A 21,959-nucleotide genomic window follows, 5' to 3' on the forward strand; every position below is an offset into this window, starting at 1 on the left:
TGAGAAATTTCCCTTCTAACTCTCTTTTTTTAATTATTCAAAATTTTGGTTTACATGTATGAGTGTGTCTGTGCATGAATACTCATGCATGTACAAGTACCTGAGGAGGACAGATGAAAGTGTCAGATCCACTGGACCTAGAATTTTAGGCAACTGTGAGCCACCCAACCTAGGTGCTAGGAAACAAACACGAGTTCTCTGGAGGAGCAACAAGAATTGAATCACTCATCTAATCTCCAGCCCCTAATTTATAAAGTTGTAAGTTTACATATTGCATTTCCATGAATCCTTAGTTTTAGTTAATGCCCCCCTGGTCCTTTCTCATACCTCAGTTCCCATTTATGCTTAAACTTTTCACACCAATAATTCACCTTCTTTGTTTTCACATCAGCTATGTTCTGGTCACCACACCCATACCCTCACTTAAGGCAACCTCCAGCCTAATCTTGCTGATGCTACTTTCTTTCTTCTAAAGATACTTACTTACACACAGAAATATAAAGACTTGAAGCTAGGGCACACTTATAAAAGAGAACAAGTGGCATTTGTTTCTAAACCTGGCTTACTACACTCTTTTCATCCATTTACTTACAAACTCCAAGATTTCAATTTTTATTCATACATAAATAAACTTTCATTGTGCATATGTACCATATTTTCATTGTACCATTCATCAGGTGGTACATCTACATATATCTAGGGTAATTCTCTTTTCTACCTATTGTTAATAGAGAAACAATGATTTTACCATGACCTCCTCATACTTAGTTAATATTTTTTCCTAAATTGAAAATTCACTCCACCTTTTCCTCCAATTCTTCTTATGCTCTCTCCAAAATTCATGATCTCATCTTTATTATTGTTAAATGTGTATACACACATGTATATATAATATATGCAGATATGTGCATATAACTTACTGAATCCTTTAAGTTTTGCTAGTATTTTATATGTGTCCAGTGCTGACCTCTTGGGATTTGACAGTCTGTGGGACCTCTTCCCTGAAGAAGATTAATTCTCCATCCCTCAGTAGCCATTGATCACCTATTTCTCTTCACTTACGGCTAGGTCACTATGGAATTTCCCCTTTCCATGTTCGAATGCCAGTTGTTATTGTCATTATGCTGGTCTTGTTTGGGAAGCCATACTCTTGAGAGTTAATGGGTACAGCTTCCCTGCTATAAATAGAAGATGGTATTTTACAGCAAATATCCTGGTCTTCTAGCTCTTATAATCTTTCTACCCTTTCCTCTATGATTTTTCCTAAGTCTTATGTGTAGGGGTTACATTGCAAATGTATCATTTCAGTAGGGTTGCTGATTACACGTCCCCCTTGGCAGATTTTTCAGTACAATGTTCAAAATCTTAGCATGAAGAATAAGAAAAAATGAATAACTATAAGACATATAAATAAGAAAATAACAGTTAAAGTATCATTACTTCCAGATGACCTGATCCTTTAATTAAAAGACTGCAAAGACTCCCCTGGAAAATTCAATTTGACACACTTTCAGGAAAGTAGCAGGATAGGACATCTGTAGCTTTTCTATATACCCAGTAACAAACTCCCTGAGAAGTAATTCAGAAAATAATTCATTCAGATCTTCAGGGAAAATTAAATATGTAATAATAACCCCAATCAAATAAGTGAAAGTCCTCCTCAACAAAAACAAACATGGAATCCAGATGTACTGCTCTTCGATATATACTGAAAGGATTCTAAGTTGGTATACAACACTTTTATGTTTATTTTTGTAGTTCTCCCAATTTCTAAGAAATAAAACCAGCCCAGATATCTACCAAAACATGAATGGATGAATAGAATATGGTACCTATCTACAATGAGTTCTTTTCAACCATAAAAGAAAAGGAAATTATGCTATTTTCAGTAAGATGAGGTCAACATGAACTCATTGTGTTAAGTGAAAGAAGTTATACTTAGAAAGAAAATACCATAGGTACTTACTCTTATGCAGTATATAAATTTAAATTTGTGTGCTTGGGTGAGTCAGGGAAGTAGAAAGAGGTCATCACAGAGAAAAAAGAGATCTCAATCAAGTAAGGTGTAAAGAGGGGTTAATAGAATGTACTTGATATGAAATCAGAAAGGAGGAGGGGAGGAAGGGGAAGGGGATCAGCAAGAAAAATCAGTGTGGAAGTAATAGATCAGGAAGGCATGAATAAAAACAAAGTTAAATCACATATGTGCACTAAAATGCCACAATGAAATCCATCTCTTTGTACACTGACTTTAAAGGCTTAATTTAAATGAATAAATATTTCAGTATAACCTTCTGAGTCCATTAAATCGTGGTCATATGTATAAGTTTTGGTATGAACATTTGGTATTGAATAAGCAGTCAAAGAGTTCATCCCTGAGGAAGACTGATGTTCATTTGATAACAGTTGTTCATTGTCTATAGTGCCTCATCTAGGCTCATGGCTATATTTATAAAGAAAATAGTATTTCTTTGACATAGTTTCTCCAGATAGATGAAACATGTCATTTTTGCTGATTGCTTTAATGGCATAATTCTCTTTAAATTTCATTCCCCCCTTGTTTTCTTTTGTCAATGTATGTCCTTGGAAAATAAATATTTTTCAAGAATATTACTTTAAAATTTTAATTTTAAGCATTTAAATCATATCTTATGCCACATTAACAGAATAAAAATCAAAGCTATGTGCATCTCATTGTAGACTCAGAAAAGTATGACTGACAAAATATAACACCTTCATCATTAAAACAATGCTAAAAATTCTAGGAACATAAGAGAAGTACACTATCAAAGTATATTAAATTTGCATGAAATTATGAATGAATAAATAATGAAAGAGTTTGGCTATAGCTAATGTTAGGTAGATTATTATTATTTTTAATTAAACCAATCTGGAGGATGAACAAGAAGTGAAGACACTTTAGATTCTATTTGGAGTTCTATCCCAATTTCTTGAATACCAAATGCTTGATGTCATCAATTAGACAACCTGAGAGATTCAGCATACCAACAAAGAGTTTGAATATATTGGAGCTTTACATTGCAAAAGGAGGCTCCTACTGCTGACATTTCATGAGTCATTTTCAGTGGAGACTGGAGCAAGTCAAGCAACATAGCAGAATGCCATCTCCCTCGGGCATTTACCAATCTGAGTGGAATAGAAACAGCAGAAGAAAAATGTTTCAAGTTTTCAGAAAATTGAATTCCATTCTACCAAAAAGCTCAGAACATAGTCCTTTCCATTGCCTTATTCCATAAGATATTTTTGAGAAGACAGGCTTAGTTCTATTGAAATCTAAACATAATAATGAAGCCCTCCAAAATGCAAACTTTTATGGAATTATAAGTTCTTTGGAAAGAATGAATTCAAGGTATTATTTTAGTATTTCTTTCATAATAAGGGAAAAGAAACAGAAGGGAAAATGAATGCAGAGGTTAATTAAGTTTTAAAAGGAAAGCACAATGGGTCCTGCACAGTGTTTTCAAAGTAATATTAACAAAGTTACCTTTTATTTAGTGTAATTCATGGCTTTTTCAAAGCACCTTCCCAGTTTTGTTCCTATCTGAAAGGAGGAAAACTGAGTCTCTGAACAGTTATGTGATTCTCCTGTTGCAGGTCATTGAACTAGATAGCAACCAAGGGACGAAACTGACATTTAAGCATGAAAAACTATGTTTTTCCAACTATGTCAATACTCCCTATAATTTTTTCTTTTACTATAAATGAGAAAACAAATCATAAGAGAATTTTTTCTTAATGGTATCAGAGTAGTATTATATAGGATTCAAGTTATTACATGAGAAGATATGGAGCTACTTTCTGGGTTGTTGTTGTTGTTGTTTTGCTTTGTTTTTGTTTGTTTGTTTTACCTGTGGACATTTTTATGACTGGCATCCAAAGCACCAATTAACAAATACATAAGTAATACCCAGCCAGGTGGTGGCGGCGCACACCTGTAATCCCAGCACTCAGGAGGTTGAGGCAGGCAGATCTCTGTGAGTTCGAGGCTAGCTTGGTCTACAGAACTAGTCCAGGACAGGCTCCAAAGCTACAGAGAAACCCTGTCTCGAAAAACCAAAAAAAAAAAAAAAAAGAAAAGAAAAAAGAAAGAAAGAAAGAAAGAAAGAAAGAAAGAAAGAAAGAAAGAAAGAAAGAAAAAACCCTAGCAAAGGAGTTTTGGCTTGTAGAAACCTTAATAGGTTACTGTAGCATCTTCCACAGGAAATAGAGGTGAGAAAATATCTAAACTACAGATAGTTTGGAAAACAGCTGAATATTCACAGGCCTGCAATCCATAAGGTAGTTTTAACTATCAGAATCAATCTGATCTGGTGGTGGCCACTAGTGATTGATAGGAAAATACGCCTTTCTTTTGCTGAGCATAGCTCACTTAGGTACACTGCTAGCACAAATAGCAATTAGAAAATCATCATGGGAATTAGCATGAATGCTTACCTTTGGAGATATGAAAGCATTACAGGGTAGAACATGACTTTGTTATTCCTATGAGATGTCTATGAGAAAGGGCAATTTCTGGTAGTCCTGATAGATAAACATTATGTAAATATTGTGTTTCCTATAAAGTAGTTGTTACAGTAGATCTTCATTACAGTGACTGAGAGGTCTGACTTTAAAAGGAAATAATGTAACTGAATCAATTAGTCAAACAGATGTTCCTCCAAATAAAAGAGAGTGAAAGTATAATTTAGCTACAGAGACTAAATCCCACCAATTTTCCCTTCTAGATATCTGAAAGCAGATTTTGATTTAAATTTATCACTAAATTATTTTGGGTATTTTTAAATTTTTTTAAATTTTATAATTTAATTTAATTTTACATACCAGCCACAAATCCCCCTGTCCTCACCCCCACCCCTGCCTTCCCCCCAGGGTACCCCCCATTCCAATCTCCTCCAGGGCAAACACTCCCCTGGGGATTCAGCTCAACCTAGTAGATTCAGTCTAGGCAGGTCCAGTCCCCTCCTCCCAGGCTGAGCAAAGTGTCCCTGCATAGGCCCCAAGTTCCAGACAGCCAGCTCATGCACTAAGGACAGGTCCGGGTCCCACTCTGCCTGGGGGCCTCCCAGACAGTTCAAGCTAATCAACTGTCTCACTTATCCAGAGGGCCTGATCCAGTTAGGGGCTCCTCAGCTATTGGTTCATAGTTCATTAGTTTGGCTATTTGTCCCTGTGCTTTTTCCAATCTTGGTCTCAACAATTCTCCCTCATACAATCATCCCCCTGGAGCTCCACCTGGGGCCTGGCTGTGGCTCTCTGCATCTGCTTCCCTCAGTCATTGGATGAAATTTCTAGCCGGACATTTAGGGTGTTTGGCCATCCTATCACCACAGTAGGTCAGTTCGAGCTTTCTCTCAACCATTGCCAGTAGTCTATTGTGGAGGTAGCTTTGTGGATTTCTGGGGACCTCTGGGCACCAGCCATTCCAGGGAATACCTGCCCAAACTTGGCCCCAGGTTCTGGCCAATAGACAGGATCCCCCCCACACACCCAAGGTTTCCCTTCTCCAAGACCCCTGGCAGACCCTGCAATCTCCACGCCCTGCCCTCACACCCATCTGCCTGAGACCCCCGCCACTTCCTGAGACTGAGAGATAAGCCCCCAGCTCCCATCCGGCCCGGAACAGAGAGAGGCTTCCTGAATCTGTCAGCTCTGTCTAGACCAAGAGAGCTGATAAGACCAAGAACGAATCGACATGGATATTTCTTTCATCCAAAAGGAATATGAAGTCAAATAAAATTAAGAATCAAAGTTGAAAATGTTTGATTTTTCCAGCTTTTTAAAGAAATAGGCACATTGAAAGTTTAGAGACATGTATTCTTTTATTGAATAATATAATCTGCATTTCTTTTCTACTTGAAAATAGTGTTAATATGTTCACAGTGGAAGATAATGCACTAGACAAAGCTATCTTGATTATCTTTTAAGATAGTTATATTTAAAATTGTCTCTTCAGATATATTTAATAGTTTTGTCTGGTAACTCTATGACTCTAGCAGTAAGGAGGCTGAGGTTGAATGATTTCAAGTCTTGCCTGAGCTATAGTGTAAGATCCTGTTACAAAAGTACAAACCATTCAAGTCCATCATCTACATGTCTATGATTCTATCTGAGGTAATGTGAATGTATGGTATCTTTAAGTTTGTGGTGAATCTACATACTCTGGTGCAAATTATAAGAAGCATTTACTTTTTTAAAGTTGAAAACATAAATAGCATATGATGTGATTAACATAGACAATTGTAACTGGACTTATTCTAATATTGGCAAATTTGCTTCAGATACAGAAAAAGTCTATTTCTGTGCCAGTAGCAATTCTTCCCAAAATAAGAGTTATTTGACTAAAACAGAAAGGTAATAAAGCAATGAGAACTCAAAGGAAATCTACTTATTTATCTCAAATAAATTTCAATATTTTGTTCAAGCCAGGTAACTGGACCCAGAAACAAGAGTTTCTACTTAAATGAAAGTCAGTCTAACTATCCAATAACACTATGATCAGAAAGCAGAAATACAGTAAGCAGGGAATGTACTTCTTTCAATCAAAACAAGAAGTAGACCATTTCAAAATGGCCATTCTATTGAAACTCTTAAAAATTCCATCTAAATTAAGTTTCAAATAGAGGTAAAAGGTGTGCTGTGTGTTGTAGAATATCAGTTGAAGGTGTGTTACATTCCTTTATGCTCTGGAACATTTGTTTAGTAATGCAAAGAAAGATGTGTTGCAGTCTTTTATGTTGCATTTGTTTAACTCTATGAAGCTGTGTTACTTTCCTGCTTAAAACACCTGATGATCTAATAAAGATCTGAACAGCCAATAGCTAGGCAGAAGAGAGGATAGGCTGGCCTGGCATGCAGAAAGAATACATAGGAGGAGAGGAGAGGCAGGAGTGAGAAAAGGAGGAGAGAGGACACCAGAAGACCAGCCACTCAGCTACACAGCAAGCAGCAAAGACATTTAAGGAATTGCTCAACATCCCTAATTATCCAGGAAATGCAAATCAAAATGACTCTGAGATACCACCTTACACCTGTCAGAATGGCTAAGATCAAAAACACAGAAGACAGCTTATGCTGGAGAGGATGTGGAGCAAGGTGAACTCTCCTCCACTGCTGGTGGGAATGCAAGCTTGTACAGCCACTTTGGAAATCAATATGGCACTTCCTTAGAAAATTGGGAATCCATCTCCCCCAAGACCCAGCTGTAGCACTCTTGGGCATATACCCAAGGAATGCTCAATGATACCACAAGGGAATTTGCTCAGCTATGTTCATATCAGCTTTGTTTGTAATAGCCAGAACCTAGAAACAACCTAGATGCCCCAACTGAAGAATGGATAAAGAAAATATGGTACATATACACAATGGAGTACTACTCAGCATAGAAAAACAATGACATCATGAGGTTTTCAGCCAAATGGATGGATCTAGAAAATATCATCCTGATTGAGGTAACCCAGACTCAGAAGGACAAACATGGTATGTACTCACTCATAGGAGGATACTAGATGTAAAACAAAGATGACTAGACTGCCACACAACTCCAGGGAGGCTACCTAGAAAACGGGACCCTAGGAAAGACCCAGGGATCACCCAATGACAGAGAAATGGATGAGATCTACATGAACAACCTGGACGACAGTGGGAGTAATGAAGGGCAATGTTTGAGGGAAAGAAAGCTTAGGGGAGCAGGAGATCCCAGCTTGATCAAGAACAGAATGGGAGAACAAGGAATAACAGACCATCATAAATGAAGACCACATGAGAATAGGAATAGGCAGAGTGCTGGAGAGGTCCTCAGAAATCCACAATGATACATCCTCTGTAGACTGCTGGCAATGGTCGAGAGAAAGCCTGATCTGACCCAGTCTGGTGATCAGATGGCCAAACACCGTAACAGTCATGCTAGAACTCTCATCCAGTAACTGATGGAAGTGGATGCAGAGATCCTCAGCCAGGCCCCAGGTGGAGCTCCAGGTGTCCAACTGTTGAGAAAGAGTAGGGTCTGCAAGAGCATGAATTGTTGAATACAAGATTGCAAAAAGCACAGGGACAAATAGCCAATCGAATGGAAGCACATGAATTATGAACCAAGGGCTGTGGAGCCCCCAGCTGGATCAGGCCCTCTGGATAAGTGAGACAATTGAATAGCTTGATCTGTTTGGGAGGCACCCAGTCTGTGGGACCAGGATCTATCCTTAGTGCATGAGATGGCTGTTTGAAACCTTGGGCTTACACAGGGACACTTTGCTCAGTCTGGAAGGAGATGACAGGACCTGCCTGTACTGAATCCACCAGGTTTAAATGAATCCCCTGGGGTGCCTTGATCCTGGAGGACATGGGAATGGAGGGGAGTGGCTTGGTGGGATGTGGGGGTGGGGGCGGGAGGGGGAGGACAGGGGAACCCATGGCTGATGTATAAAATTTAAAACACATAATAATAAAGAAAAAAAAATTTAAAAAATGAAAAGTGTATAGAATACAGAAATATAAAAGCCCAGAGGCAAATGGTAGATAGGTTATTTTAGGTTAATAAAAGTTGGCTAGAAACAAACCAAGCTAAGGCTGGGCACTCATAAGAAATAATAAGCCTCCCTGTGATTTATCTGGGAGCTAGGTGGCAGGCCCCCCAAAATCCCAAAGAGTAAAAAGTAATAAACAAACAAACAAACAAACAAACAAATAAATAAATAAATAAATGATAGCTGTGCCCATCATAGTTGGTCAGTCATTGTTAATTTGACACAAAACTAGATGTAACTGGGAAGAAGAACCACAATTGATGAAGTGTCTCCATTAGAATGGCCTGAGAACAACTTTGTGGGATATCTTCTTGATTGCTAAATGATGTAGGAGGTCCAAGGCAAATAATATTGGTTCCCTCCCTGGCCAGATGTGTCTAGGCTATAAAAGAAAGGCAACCAACTAAGCAAGACAGAGAAAACAGTAATTGGTGTTCCTCATGGTCTCCAGTTTGTAACTCCAGGTTCCTGACTATAGTGTCTGCCTTGCTATTCATAGATTATGAAGTCAAATAAAGCCTTTCCTTCACCCAAACTAGTTTTGATCATGATGTTTATCACAACAATGGAAACAAAACTAGAAGACTTAATTTAAAATAATTTTTCATGGACTTATTTATTGTAAGACTTGATTTTTCTCTCCCACAACACACACAATCACAAAATGAACCATAGAACTTGGTATTAGAAAAGTAATTCCTCAAACTAATTTCAATCTTCCTGTTTGTTACTTAAATATCAATAAATAAAACTCAATATGATTAAAATTTTGCAACTGTTGTCAAAAAGTTCACAATCCTTAAAAAAATAAATGCTTTTAAGAGTGACATCAATCCAGTGTCCATCAAGAGGTTAGATTTTCCTGTCTATGTTCAAATTTAAAAAAAAATGCATCATCTACTCAAAGACATAGTAAGAGAGGAAGACAAAATAGAATCATTTTATCATCTAAAAATATGTAAATTGAGAACAAACAGTGTTTTCAAGTGATTGTTTATGCTGCTTCTGGGTTGTGAATAATTTTCTTACAACTGCTGAACCATCTGTTAAACAGAGTGGTCTTGCCTGTTTAAAAAGCTGAATGTAGTATTTTTAAAATTTCAACAAACAGCTTTTGTTTGACTATTCTAAACAAATATTCTAATAAATAGCAGTTCATGGTATTCATGGGTCAAATTCAGAAGAGAAGAAAATAAGCTATCCTTTGAAAATGATTTTAAGAGTGTTTTCCATAGAGAAAAGACAACATGCTCACAAATTCTGGCTCTTTCAGTTGTACCATCTGTGTCCAAGTAAGAAACTGTCATATTTCAGCATTTTTCTTGACCTTGAAAGACTAACCTTTAACTGAAAAATCTGGGGGACTTCATAACCAGCATCATCATTTTTAGATATACAGTCTTCTGATCATCAAATTGTGTCCTGAGATGTCATCACTGAGTCGTGCTTCTAACTGCTAAATATAGTGCTCTAACTTATATTAAATGAAATTTAGACTACTGTAGCAATAGGTATTTCATATATGTATGTTTCAGGATTTGTGAGCATCCTATAATCAGGTTATACATACCTCTCTCCCCGAACATTTATCACATATGTTCAGGAAAACCATTACAAATCCTTTATTCTAGGTTTTTGTGATTTACAATACATAATCAGTACATACAATGACCCTACTATGTAATAACACAATACAACTTTTATTCATTATTTAACTACAATGTAGTATTCAACATTCAACCATTCTCATCACCCTACCCCCATCCTTATGGTAAATATTTCAAAGGAAATTATTCTTGAGTCTCTTTCTATGCTTGTTGAAAAGGTTAGTGTGTGAGACAATCACATTCAAGGCTATATTTTATTTAGTGTCTTAAATCTAGGCATTGTAATAGAGTTCAAAATGAAACAAAGTGTCATTCAAGTTTGGTTGATAGTATCTGTTACCTTCTATCTATCTATCATATGCCCTGTATTCAAATAAAAGAGGTGATTTACATAATCCAGAATGCATCTTTTATAGTTCCCTGCATTTTAAATTAATCAGATTTAACTATACTCATCTATTCACTGTCAATATGGCAGTCAGTAACAGGTTAAAAGGGCCAGTTTTACTGCCAAGAATTTTTTTTCTGTGTAAATGAGAATGCGGTTGTTATTTAATGCAAGTAAAACATATCAAGTACCTTGTACAAATTAAAGACAGATGTGATCAAATTTTAAAAAAAATACAAAAAGTTTAAACACATTTTCACAAAAATATATACTTTTGAAGAACACATTTTTCTACTTTGATTATAATGTCTTTCTATGTTGTTTAGATTTCTGATGAATCAAGGTAAAAAATGATATCTCAGTTTGTTGTCTATTGCTGTGAAAAAACACCATGATCAAAAGCAACTTGGGGAAAGTAGGTTTACTTGGATAACAGATTACAATCCGTCATTAGAGTAAGCCAAAGCAGAAACCTTGAAGCAGGACATGAAACAGAAACATAGAAAAATATTATTTATTAGATTGTTCCATGGATTCCTCAACTTTCTTTTTTTGAAAAAAAAAATGTGTTCTAATACAATATATTCTGATCACAGTTCCCCTCCCCCAACTCTTCCTAAATCCTCCCATATCCTCACACACCCAATTCCATACCCTTTCTTTCTCTCTTTCCTTAGGAAGCAACAAACAATAATAATAACAAACAAAAATCACAAGAAACATAAACACACAAAACAAACCAACAAAACCACAAAATCAGAAAGCATAATATACAAGGAAAAGTCCAATAGGACAAAAATTCCCAAACAGAGCAATATAAGACAAAAGGTCTACAAAAACACCATTGAGTTTGTTTGTATTGGCCCATCTGATCTGCTGGGCATAGACCTTACTCAAGTGTGTTTAATAAACTCAGTGAGACTCCATTGGAGAGCACTAATTTTTCCTTTGTAAACAGATGTCATTTGTAGATGGCTGCTTGGCTAGGCTTGAAAGCCAGTGTCCACTTCTCTCTCAGCACAGAGACCCCATCTGACTTGAACCTGTGCAGACTGTGTTCATGCTGCCACAGTCTTTGTGAGTACATATGTGCATTAGTCCTTTAGTGTCTGGAAGATACTGTTCTCTTGGAGCTATCCTACCCCTCTGGCTTTAATAATCTTTCTGCTTCATCTTCCAAATAGCTTTCTGCCCTGAAGGGAGAGGTTTGATAAACATCCCATTTAGGGCTGAGTTTTCAAAAATCTTTCACTCTCTACACATTATCCAGCTGGGGGTATCTGTGCTATCTTTCATCTATTCAAAGAGAAAGCTTCAGGTGATGGTTGAGTGAGGAACATATCTGTGGGTATAGCATACTATCGTTATGAGTTATTTTATTAGTATGTTTCTCTAGTAGAACATTTGGTTTCACTCTAGACCCACGGTCTGTCCAAATATCAGGTTTTGGGCCATCAAAACCATGTCAGTCATGGGCTCCATATCATGGAATGGGCCTTAAATTCAATTAGAGTAGTTGGTTACTCCTACATTTTTACCACTGTTATACCAGCATATCTTACAAACAGCTCACCATTGTAGATCACATGGTCTATTAACTTGTTTTCTCTATTACAACCCAGAACCAACTGACCATACAAATAGTACACTCCACAGATGGCTGGGCCCTCCTACATCAATTACTAATCAAATGATGTCCCCACAGACTAGCCTAAAGGCCAGTTGGATAGATGAACTTTTTCAATTGAAGTACCCTTTTCTGAGGTGACATTGGCTTGTGTAATGTTGACAAAAAACTAATTAGCACATAGGGGAGGAAAATTATCAAAGAACCAGGGGTTATTGAATGGAAGATGGCAATTGTTTTAAGTCCCAGTAAAACATTATTTTAGAGGAAAAAGTAATAGGCTATTGACTCATTGCAATACTATAGTTTTAAAATTCTTAGACAAGCAAATATCTATAGCTATAAATTAGAGAATTTGCTACCAGAATGGACATATTTATGAGTAGTATTTCACTAATCAATTAACTAGATATTGAAAGACAATATCCTACTTGCTTTTGTGCTGTTTCAAAATCTTCACTACTAACTTCTTGATTGAGTCGTAGTACCTTCTCAAAAAGGATCTGTTGTATGGTTGCTTAAAAGAATGAAATCAGAATCAACAATGACAGAGATGGAATAGGGGCAACAGCAAGAAAGATTGAACTTCAGCTTAGTTTAGCCCATCCACGAACAATGAAGGCAGCTCCTTGGACTTTTTTGACTCTAGAACTATAACATAGTATTTTACTATCTCAGCCTCAAAATGATGCTCTGTTTTTCAGAAGTATTTGAAGACTTTCTATTAAACTGGTTTTATTGTTTCAAAGTTTTACACATGCATATAATGTGTTTTGATCAAATCCAATCCCTTCTCTCTTCCCCTCAAATTTCTCCTCTATCCTATTCAAACTGTTTTCCTTTAAATTCATGCTATTTTTGTTTCAAACCCACTGAGCCCACTTAATACTGACTTCATGTGTATATGTAGAGAATCATTTGCTAGAGCATAGTCAGCCCCCTTGAGGAAAACTGACTCTCCCCATCAGATTAGCCATCGGTTGCCAATTATTTTTCCACTCCTGGTGGATCTTAGTGAGCCTCTCTCCTGTCCATGCTGGTATTTTGGGCTGGTTTTTAATCTTTTGCATGTCTTGGACAAACACGCACAAATTTATGAGTATAAAGATAAGAAATTAGGTGGAAGTTTATTTCTATGTCCATTAAGCAGAATAATGACATTAACTTTACCCCTAGGGCCTATAACCTGGAAAATGATGAGATTCCACCAGACCCCAGTTAATACCAAAAGGTATGAGGATCCATGTATGGAGTGAGCATTAAATCTAATCATAAACTAGTTGGTTACTATCAAAACATTTGTACCACCAATTGGAAGAATGGGCATGTCTTGACAGGTTAGATATTACTGTAGTTCACCAGGCTCAAAAGCTGGGTAAGACTATTGATTATTTTTCTCCTCTGGTAGTGTACATAGAGTCTTCCAGCACTATGAAAGTTTCCAGGTGAGAGCCAGTTTGCTTTATCCATGTTCTTCAAATCAAATATGTGGTATCTTCAGAGAATAGTCATTTTATGAAATTCTAGAGGTTAACCAATAGTCTTGAAAATAGCCTCCTACATTTGGGGGTAGTCTATGAGTCTATGTGACCCCATTGAACAACAGCTCAAAAGCAAATAGCCTATACCTAGCACTGGACTTTTTATTTGATAACCTATAATATCTACAGGAGGTATCTCCCCCCCATCAAGGGATAGCTCCATTTAAACTTTTATATGTGAATATGCATGTGTATATGTAAGTGTACATGTATGTATATGTATGTGTATGTATGTATATGCATACATACATATATGTATGTGCATGTGTATATGGATATTCTGTAAGAAGCTTACACAGTGGTATGTTTCTATATGGAATTTTCAAAAGTAGTTTAGTTTTATGTGTCCTTCTCCATGTTCTCTTGTCCATCCTACCTATACACTCTACTTAACACTTCCTGTTTAATTATTGCCCTTTTCCCAATGCCACAAAAAGTTCTTGTGAGTTATTTCTATGATTTTCTTTTTTAACTGAATCATTGATAGTTTCTTTTTCTATAATGTCTATAAACAGGACTTAGTCTATTCAATAGATATTCTAGTTCTTCCTTGAAACATTCCATTTTGATCCAATTATAATGCCTATTGTTTAGAATGTGCTCAGAGGTGATAGTTAAAATCTTGAATCTTCTCTCTTGGTTAGCCTTAAAGATTAACTTCTGTGTCATACGGAAAAAGTATCTGCATTGCAATTGGACTTTTGTGAGTGAAATTGAAATTCATATTTTTTGGCAGAAAACAAATCTCATTAACCACTCTCAGTTGTGACAGGCTGTAGCTATCTGTCTTGAACCAATGTCTCAACTAGCCTAACATATCTTTTCTAAATAGCCCATTATACCTTTAGTAAATATTTTTACAAATTTAGAAACAGAAAATATAAACCAGTCAATCAGACTCAAGCCTTCACAAAAGCAAATGAAAAATGTGACTGTGCCTATGTCTTCAACTTTGTAAATAAATACACTTCCCTTTGTATTATACCTACTGACTCTAGAGTCTGCTATTTTTTCTAAGCATACAAAACATATTTAAGATGTACATATGTACATATATTCATATATGTAAAGAATAGCAGAGAAAGATGGGCCTGCAAATGCTATAAATATGTAAGGAATCATAATCTGTGAATTTGCTATGAACCATATTTTTGTAATTCAGAATTTTACTAAAGCAGTATATCTGGTATGTTTTTGGTTGTTTTTTATTTCACTTTTTGCCTCTAGCTTTGTTTTATATCATAATTTTATAATCAGTAATCTAAAACAAACAAAAATGTTCAGAAATAGGAGGGAAAAAATTAGGAAAGTGAGAAGAATGTTTAATGTCCTCAAGGCAAAGTGATTAGAAACATGTTGTGAATAAAACACTCCTGGTTTATAATTATGGATCTGAAAATTTGACACTGAGGAAATTAGGACATAAGCAAGATGTTTACTCTATGCCTTTGTTTTTATTTTTATTCATAATCTAATGATACTAATATATACATTGAAATTTGAGGTATATGTGCATATATTGTGAAAATTTATTAAAACAATTATTAAATTAGTAGAAGTAATTACTATGACCATTTCTACAACTGCCATTATTTCTATAGATTATTTCACCCAGTAGAAAGTAAGTGGTAGAAAAAATATACATAGAATGACCAGGAGTGTTTGTGAAATTTGGACCAGCATGTTTTCTGTTCTTGTATTTGACTTCTTCATTTGTTTTTCTAATTTAGCAGTTTAATACTTATTGTTTGTCTTCTTTTAAACATTTTAGTATAGACTATAATCCTAACCAAACATTATTCTTAAGCAACTGAAATATTAGATTACCATGGAAAAATGGTAGAGGTAGAAAGGTGTTTATTCTGGCACTTCATGTGACAGAGTAAGAAAGTGTCTTAGCTAGGATTACTATTGCTGTGAAGAGACACCATGACCATGGCAACTCTTACAAAAAAAATAAAACATTTTATTGGGGTGGCTCACTTACAGTTTCAGAGGTTCAGTCCATTATCATCATGATGGAGAGTATGGTGGCATGCAGACAAATGTGGTACTGGAGTAGTAGCTGAGAGTCCTACATCTTATAGGCAACAGGAAGTCTACTGAAACACTTGTCAGTATCCTGAGCATAGGGGATCTCAAAGCCTGCCCCCACAGTGACATACTTCCTCTATCAAGACCATACCCACTCCAACAAAGCCAGACCTCCTAATAGTGCCACTCCCTATGAAATTATGGGGGCCAATTACATTCAAACTGCCACATTCCACTCCCTGGCCCCCATAAGCTTCTAACAAAATCATAATGCTTTTAGTCCAACTTCCTCTAACAAGGCCATACTCACTCCAACAAAATCACACCTCCTAATAGTGCTACTCCCTGTGAGATTATGGGGGCCAATTATGTTCAAAGTACCACAGAAAGTAAGGCCTAATCAGGTTAGAGTATCTTACACTGAGATATGTAGAAAGTAAGTAGCAATTCTAAAATGGCTCCCATAAATAAAAGCAATATACTAATCAACTCAAATGACAATATAAAACAGCCAAACAACATAAAATATAGTGGCTCTGCATTGCTATGAGAAACCAAGACTATGCCAGTGCCCCAACCATAATCAAAGTATTCATGGAGAATACATGTAAGCATATTCTGCAACTTTGCCATAATTAAATCCAGAGCCACATTTAAGCTAATAATTGGTGATCTTTATATTTGACACATGCCCTGCATGGATCTATAGATATATTTCACAAATTTTTATTTGAGTTGATACTTCATTTTTAGAAGATTTTCTTTGTTCCTATAGAATAGTGCTAGGAGAAGAAATGCAAATCAATAATTCTACAGAGGAATATAATATTCTAATATAATAATCCTTAGTTTTATCGGTTATATAAACTCTGGATGATGTGAAATAGTCATGACTTTTAATACTCTCTAGCTTATTCCTAGGGAAAATTATATATGATTAGATAGATGATAGATAGAAAGATAGATAGATGATAGATAGATACATAGATACATAGATACATAGATACATAGATAGATGATAGATAGATAGATAGATAGATAGACATAGATTTATAACTATCATTTTCTTTATATTCAGTTTTAAAATTATGAATAAAATACACATTAACAATAGAAATAAAATTTAAATAATGTTATTGTGTTGTATGTATAGGCAAATGTTGTAGTTGAATGAGAAATATTCTCCATGGTCTCAGGCATTTGAATAATTTTTCCTAAGTTTGCAGCACTACTTGAGAAGATGTAGGAGGTGTGGCCTTGCTCAAGAAAGTAGTCAATGGGTGTGTCCATTGAGAATTTAAAGTCTCCTACCAATCTTAGCTCATTCAATAAAACAGAAAATAATAGAAGTTAGTATGAGAGAATAGGTTTTCCTCTGAAGGATCTTACCATGCTGTCTTTCAAAATAATTTTGGAAGACTCTGGAACCTTGGACTAGAAAAGCAGTTGAGAGCTGTGAGCAGGTTTAATGAGTTATCCCAGTTGATCATGAAAGTCAGTTTTGCTGAGAGCTATGCAGACGTTAGAGACTCAGCTCAAGAGGTTTCATAGGGGAACGTTGTTAGCAACTGAGCTAGAAATCATTCGTACGATATTTGGGGCAAAATCATTGCTTATTTTTCCCATGTTCTAAGAACATTCCTGAGGCTGAATTTAAAAGTGACAAACTAATTTCATTTCTTTGGTGGATAAGATTTCAAGACTGCCTAAAATTAACTCTGTCACATGGTAATGTGTAATCACTCTATGCAAGTCTACAATGAAAAAAAAATCATGTGGGGCAGAAAGAAATATAAAATGTCCAGTTTGGTGAGGGTAAGGACACTGGCAAGATTAATGTTTCAGCCAAGGCTTATGCTAAAAGAAAGCTGTAGTTGGTAAGAAGATTAGTGTCATTAAGTGGAAGTCTGACTTACATGGGAATGAAGGAAAGAGTATCCTCTGGGCATGACCCCAAGCAGAACCAAACTTCTAAAAGAAAAAGTCCTGAGGAGTCTTCTGCTAACAGCAAACAACTAAGTGCAAAAGTCATTGCAACAGTGATTCAAGAGTGCAAGGGACTATCTTATGTTGGCTACCAAATTTTGCAGTTTCTTCCTTGTGGTGCTAGCTTTAGAATCATGACCAGTGCAAAAGTAAATGGGTCATGGAATCTTTCTCAGGGGTTTCAAAGAGCTACAAAGATCAAATATACTGTGGTAAGGGACTTCTTGCATGAAGCCTAAGAGGCTTTGAGATGCCATTGCAAGAAGCTGTGAATGTGAAGCCTGATTTACAGTGGAGACCCCAAGATACTCCATATGCCAAAGCTGTGGGATATTTACCAAGGTAAACAGTACATAGGAAGTAAAACCAGCCCAACAGAAAGATATAAGTTGCAGCCATCAAATGCAATAACCATGGCAACTTAAAGGCATCTGAGCCCTCTTAGACATTAAACATGGGACTTCAAGATTTGGAGTTAGCTCTGTTAGATCCCAGTCTTGCTTTGGTCTACCATTTCCCCACCATATCTCCATTCCCTCCATTTTGTAATGGTAATGTATGTTATGTGCCTTTATATGCTGTGCATATATAATTTGCCTGTTGATTTCACAAAGGGTCACAATTATGTGCTTACCTTGTGTCTCAGAGGAGACTGGACTTTTAAACAGTCTTTTGAAAGACTCTTGGGATGTTTATAGCATTTTGGTGGGCATGGATCAGATTGTGGTAATTTGAATTTAAAATATCTCCTGTAGTCTTGGACACTTGAACACTTGGTCCCTGGTTGGTGGCACAGTTTGAGGAAGTTTAGGAACCATTGTCTTGCTGAGGGAAGAAGTCACTGGAGGAACCCTTTGAGAGTTTAAAGTCTCCCTCTTTGCTTGCAAGTCAAAATGTGAGCTCTCCGATTCCTCCTTTACCATGCCAGCTGCTTGCTACTATGCCTCTGCTTTGCCATCACAGACTATTATCACTCTAGAACAAAATAAAATATTTTACAAGTTTCCTTGGACATGGTATCTATCACAGCAAAAGAAAAAGAACTAACACAAAATATAAGATGTTAATTCATACACTATCTAAAAGATTTTTAAATGTTAACCAAAGTTTGACTCTAAGGAAAACATTGATTTCAGTATTATATATTGGTATTTTCATGTATGCCACACTGTTTTAGACAAGTGTCATTCTGGATTATACCTTGATATTTCATAAATTAAAATATTGATGCGTAAAAATTTATATAATCTTATCATAGTTATATAAAATGAATATGGACCAGGTTTTGAATGACTATGATGTCTTAAAAATTCTCAAAATATATAATAAAGCAATTGCTTCTCAGGACTACCATGGTTCTATAATTATTTGTAAGATTTACTTATTTTTTATTTTATGTTTATGGATATTTTGCCAGCATGCAAGTATGTGCACCATGTGTATTCATGGTACCTATAGAGGCCATAAGGCGTCAGATGCCCTGAAATTTGAGTTACACTCAGTTGTGAGCCTCAGCATGAGTGCTGGGCCTTGAACTTAAGTCTTCTGCAAGAAGAGTAAGTGTTCTTACCTGCTAACCCATTTGTCCAGCCCCATGAAAGAATCTGTCTCTAAAGATCAACCAGATATAAAATGAAAGAGGAAACAATACTTCTTGATCTTTAACATCTTCAGATGATAAATTTTAGTTTTTCACAGTAGCTTACACTACAAATCTTAAATCACTACAAACTGACTGCATTCTATTTTACAATTTTAACTTTTACTAATTTAACATGTAACAAATGTATAAATTTCTTTAATTTACTCATTAACTCATACAGCCCTCTCAACATCTTTGTGCTCCTATATGTTGCTCTACTGTCTTCACTTTTATAATGAAGTTTCCCTGGTCACTATTACAACATTGACTACTCACTTCACTTAAATTCCATGTTTAATGAAAAATTTAATGCACTGGGATGCAAATTTACTATAGTTTATTCATTGTGTCAAAATATTAACTCATTCATTATCTCCCTAAGAACACCGTCATGAAATGTTTTTTCTTTTTATTTGTTCTTCTCTCATACAATACATTCCAACTGCAGCCTCCCCTCTCTCCACTGTTCCAGATCAAGTGCTTCTCCATTTCCCTTCAGAGTTCTATATGATTACAGTGGGATTTTACCTTGATAAAACTTTTCATAATGGGCAAACACTATTCTCTTTTCTCTGTTGATGCCCAGAGTATTTGAAAGTTGCATAGATATCTAAGTTCTTAGTCATCTGAGTAACACACAAAAAACTGGCTACTCTAGAAATTATCTACTGAATAATAACGCACCAGGTAAAAGAGGAAATGAATCTGCACTGTATGGGTATTCTGACTTCCTTTTCTTATCATTTACTTTACTATTGATATTCATTGATAATTATTATTCTTATTATTGTTGTGGTTTTGTTTCTTCAACTTCTCCATCTGCGTGCTCAATCCCAGCAACATTTTAAGCTTCTTTTAAAAAAATAATAAATTTCTCAAACTGCAGATAAACAGCTCTCACACTGGTTTCCCATGGTGAGTGTTCTTGGAACTAAGCCTGCCTAACCCATCTCCATACTCCCAAACCTAGGTCTGGAAATAAGGCTTCTGTATTATTATCACATCCCTCAGGATGCAGGACCTCATGTTGGACATACAGCCAAAGAAATAAGCCCATGTGTTCAGGTTACATCATAAAAACACAAAGAGTTAGGTTGGGGATTTAGCACAGAGGTCAAGCATAAGGCCCTGGGTTTGATCCTCAGCTCAAAAAGAGACAGAGAGAGAAAAAAACACCAAGAGTTGTAAGGCCAAGATCATATACATTCTTTCACAAGACACACCAGTACTATAGAAATGGTCTCCAATGATAATTGCCTTAGTGAACCTGAGGACACAGAATATAAAAGAATAATAAACTTGACCAAAGAATTCAAGAAGTTTAAAGAAGACATGAGAAAACAGCTCATTCAACGTAAAGAGTAGAGTAATAAATAACTGTCTGAGTTCAAGCAAATGCAAATATATAGCTTAGTGAAAAGACAAAAATAATTGGGATTTGAAAAGTGAATTGTTATGTATAAATACTAAAATTAAGCTAATATGAAGATGAACTTGAAAAACTCTATAATCCAATTAGAAAAGTCAGAGTAAAGACTTAAATGTAGAAGACATCAAGTAGAAGATAGAATTTCAGGACTTGAATGTAAATTTTTCTATTGCTGAGATGGTGGTTTTAAAAAGATAAAAAAATGGATCTTGTGTCACTAGCAAATAAACAAAACCACTACACTTGCAATTAATAACATGCATTACAATATGTGCTGTCTTAATAAGAAATAGTGATCTTATAATTCAGTGAATGCAAAAACTCATACATAGAATTGTGATGTTTTCTTTTTCATGATATTCACAAAATCAATTTTTTCATAAAAATTTCATCAAAATTTTTCATAAAATATAGTTTTATTATAGATTTTCACAAAATCCTTCTTATTTATGAATATCTGGACTGGACACCTTCTGCCTCTAGAGTCTGCTTGGGCTCAGCACTGATGTAACAAGTGCACTGTGGCAGATACCTTGATGCTTGATGTAGTTAATCATGACTGAAGTAATTTGAAGACATCGGACCTGAAGAATTATAGCAATCAGTGATCCCTTGTGTAATGAATAACACAAAGAGAAAAATGGAGTTCTTGCCCAGTTTCTCAACCTACTAAAGATTCTGAGATTCATTCTTGTGGTGATATTTCATTTATGCTCTAACAAAGGAAACTTATCTGGGGATCAGAGGACAGAGCCAGCCACTAGATTAGATAGAGAGGCCAGAGAGTGGTGGCACACACCCTTAATCCTATCACTTGGGAGGCAGAGATCTCTTTGGATCTCTGTGAGTTCAAGGCCACACTGGAAACGAGCCAGGCAGTGATGGCACACTTAAAATCTCACGTCTTTGCTTGGGAAGGAAGGACACTTGCTTTTAATCCAAGGTAGTGATGGCAAGAAGCGAAAAGGTATATAAGGTATGAGGACCAGGAACCAGAAACTTTTTATCAGCAGTTCAACTGAGACCCTGAGAGGTGGGAACTCAGAGGCTTTCAGTCTGAGGATTCTTGGAAACAGGATCTGCTGAGGAGTTGGCGAGGTGAGGTTGGCTGTGGCTTGTTCTGTTTCTCTGATCTTTCAGCTTTCACCCCAATATCTGGCTCCGT

This window comes from Onychomys torridus, chromosome X (assembly GCF_903995425.1).
Source record: "Onychomys torridus chromosome X, mOncTor1.1, whole genome shotgun sequence".
In the NCBI taxonomy this organism is placed as follows: domain Eukaryota; kingdom Metazoa; phylum Chordata; class Mammalia; order Rodentia; family Cricetidae; genus Onychomys; species Onychomys torridus.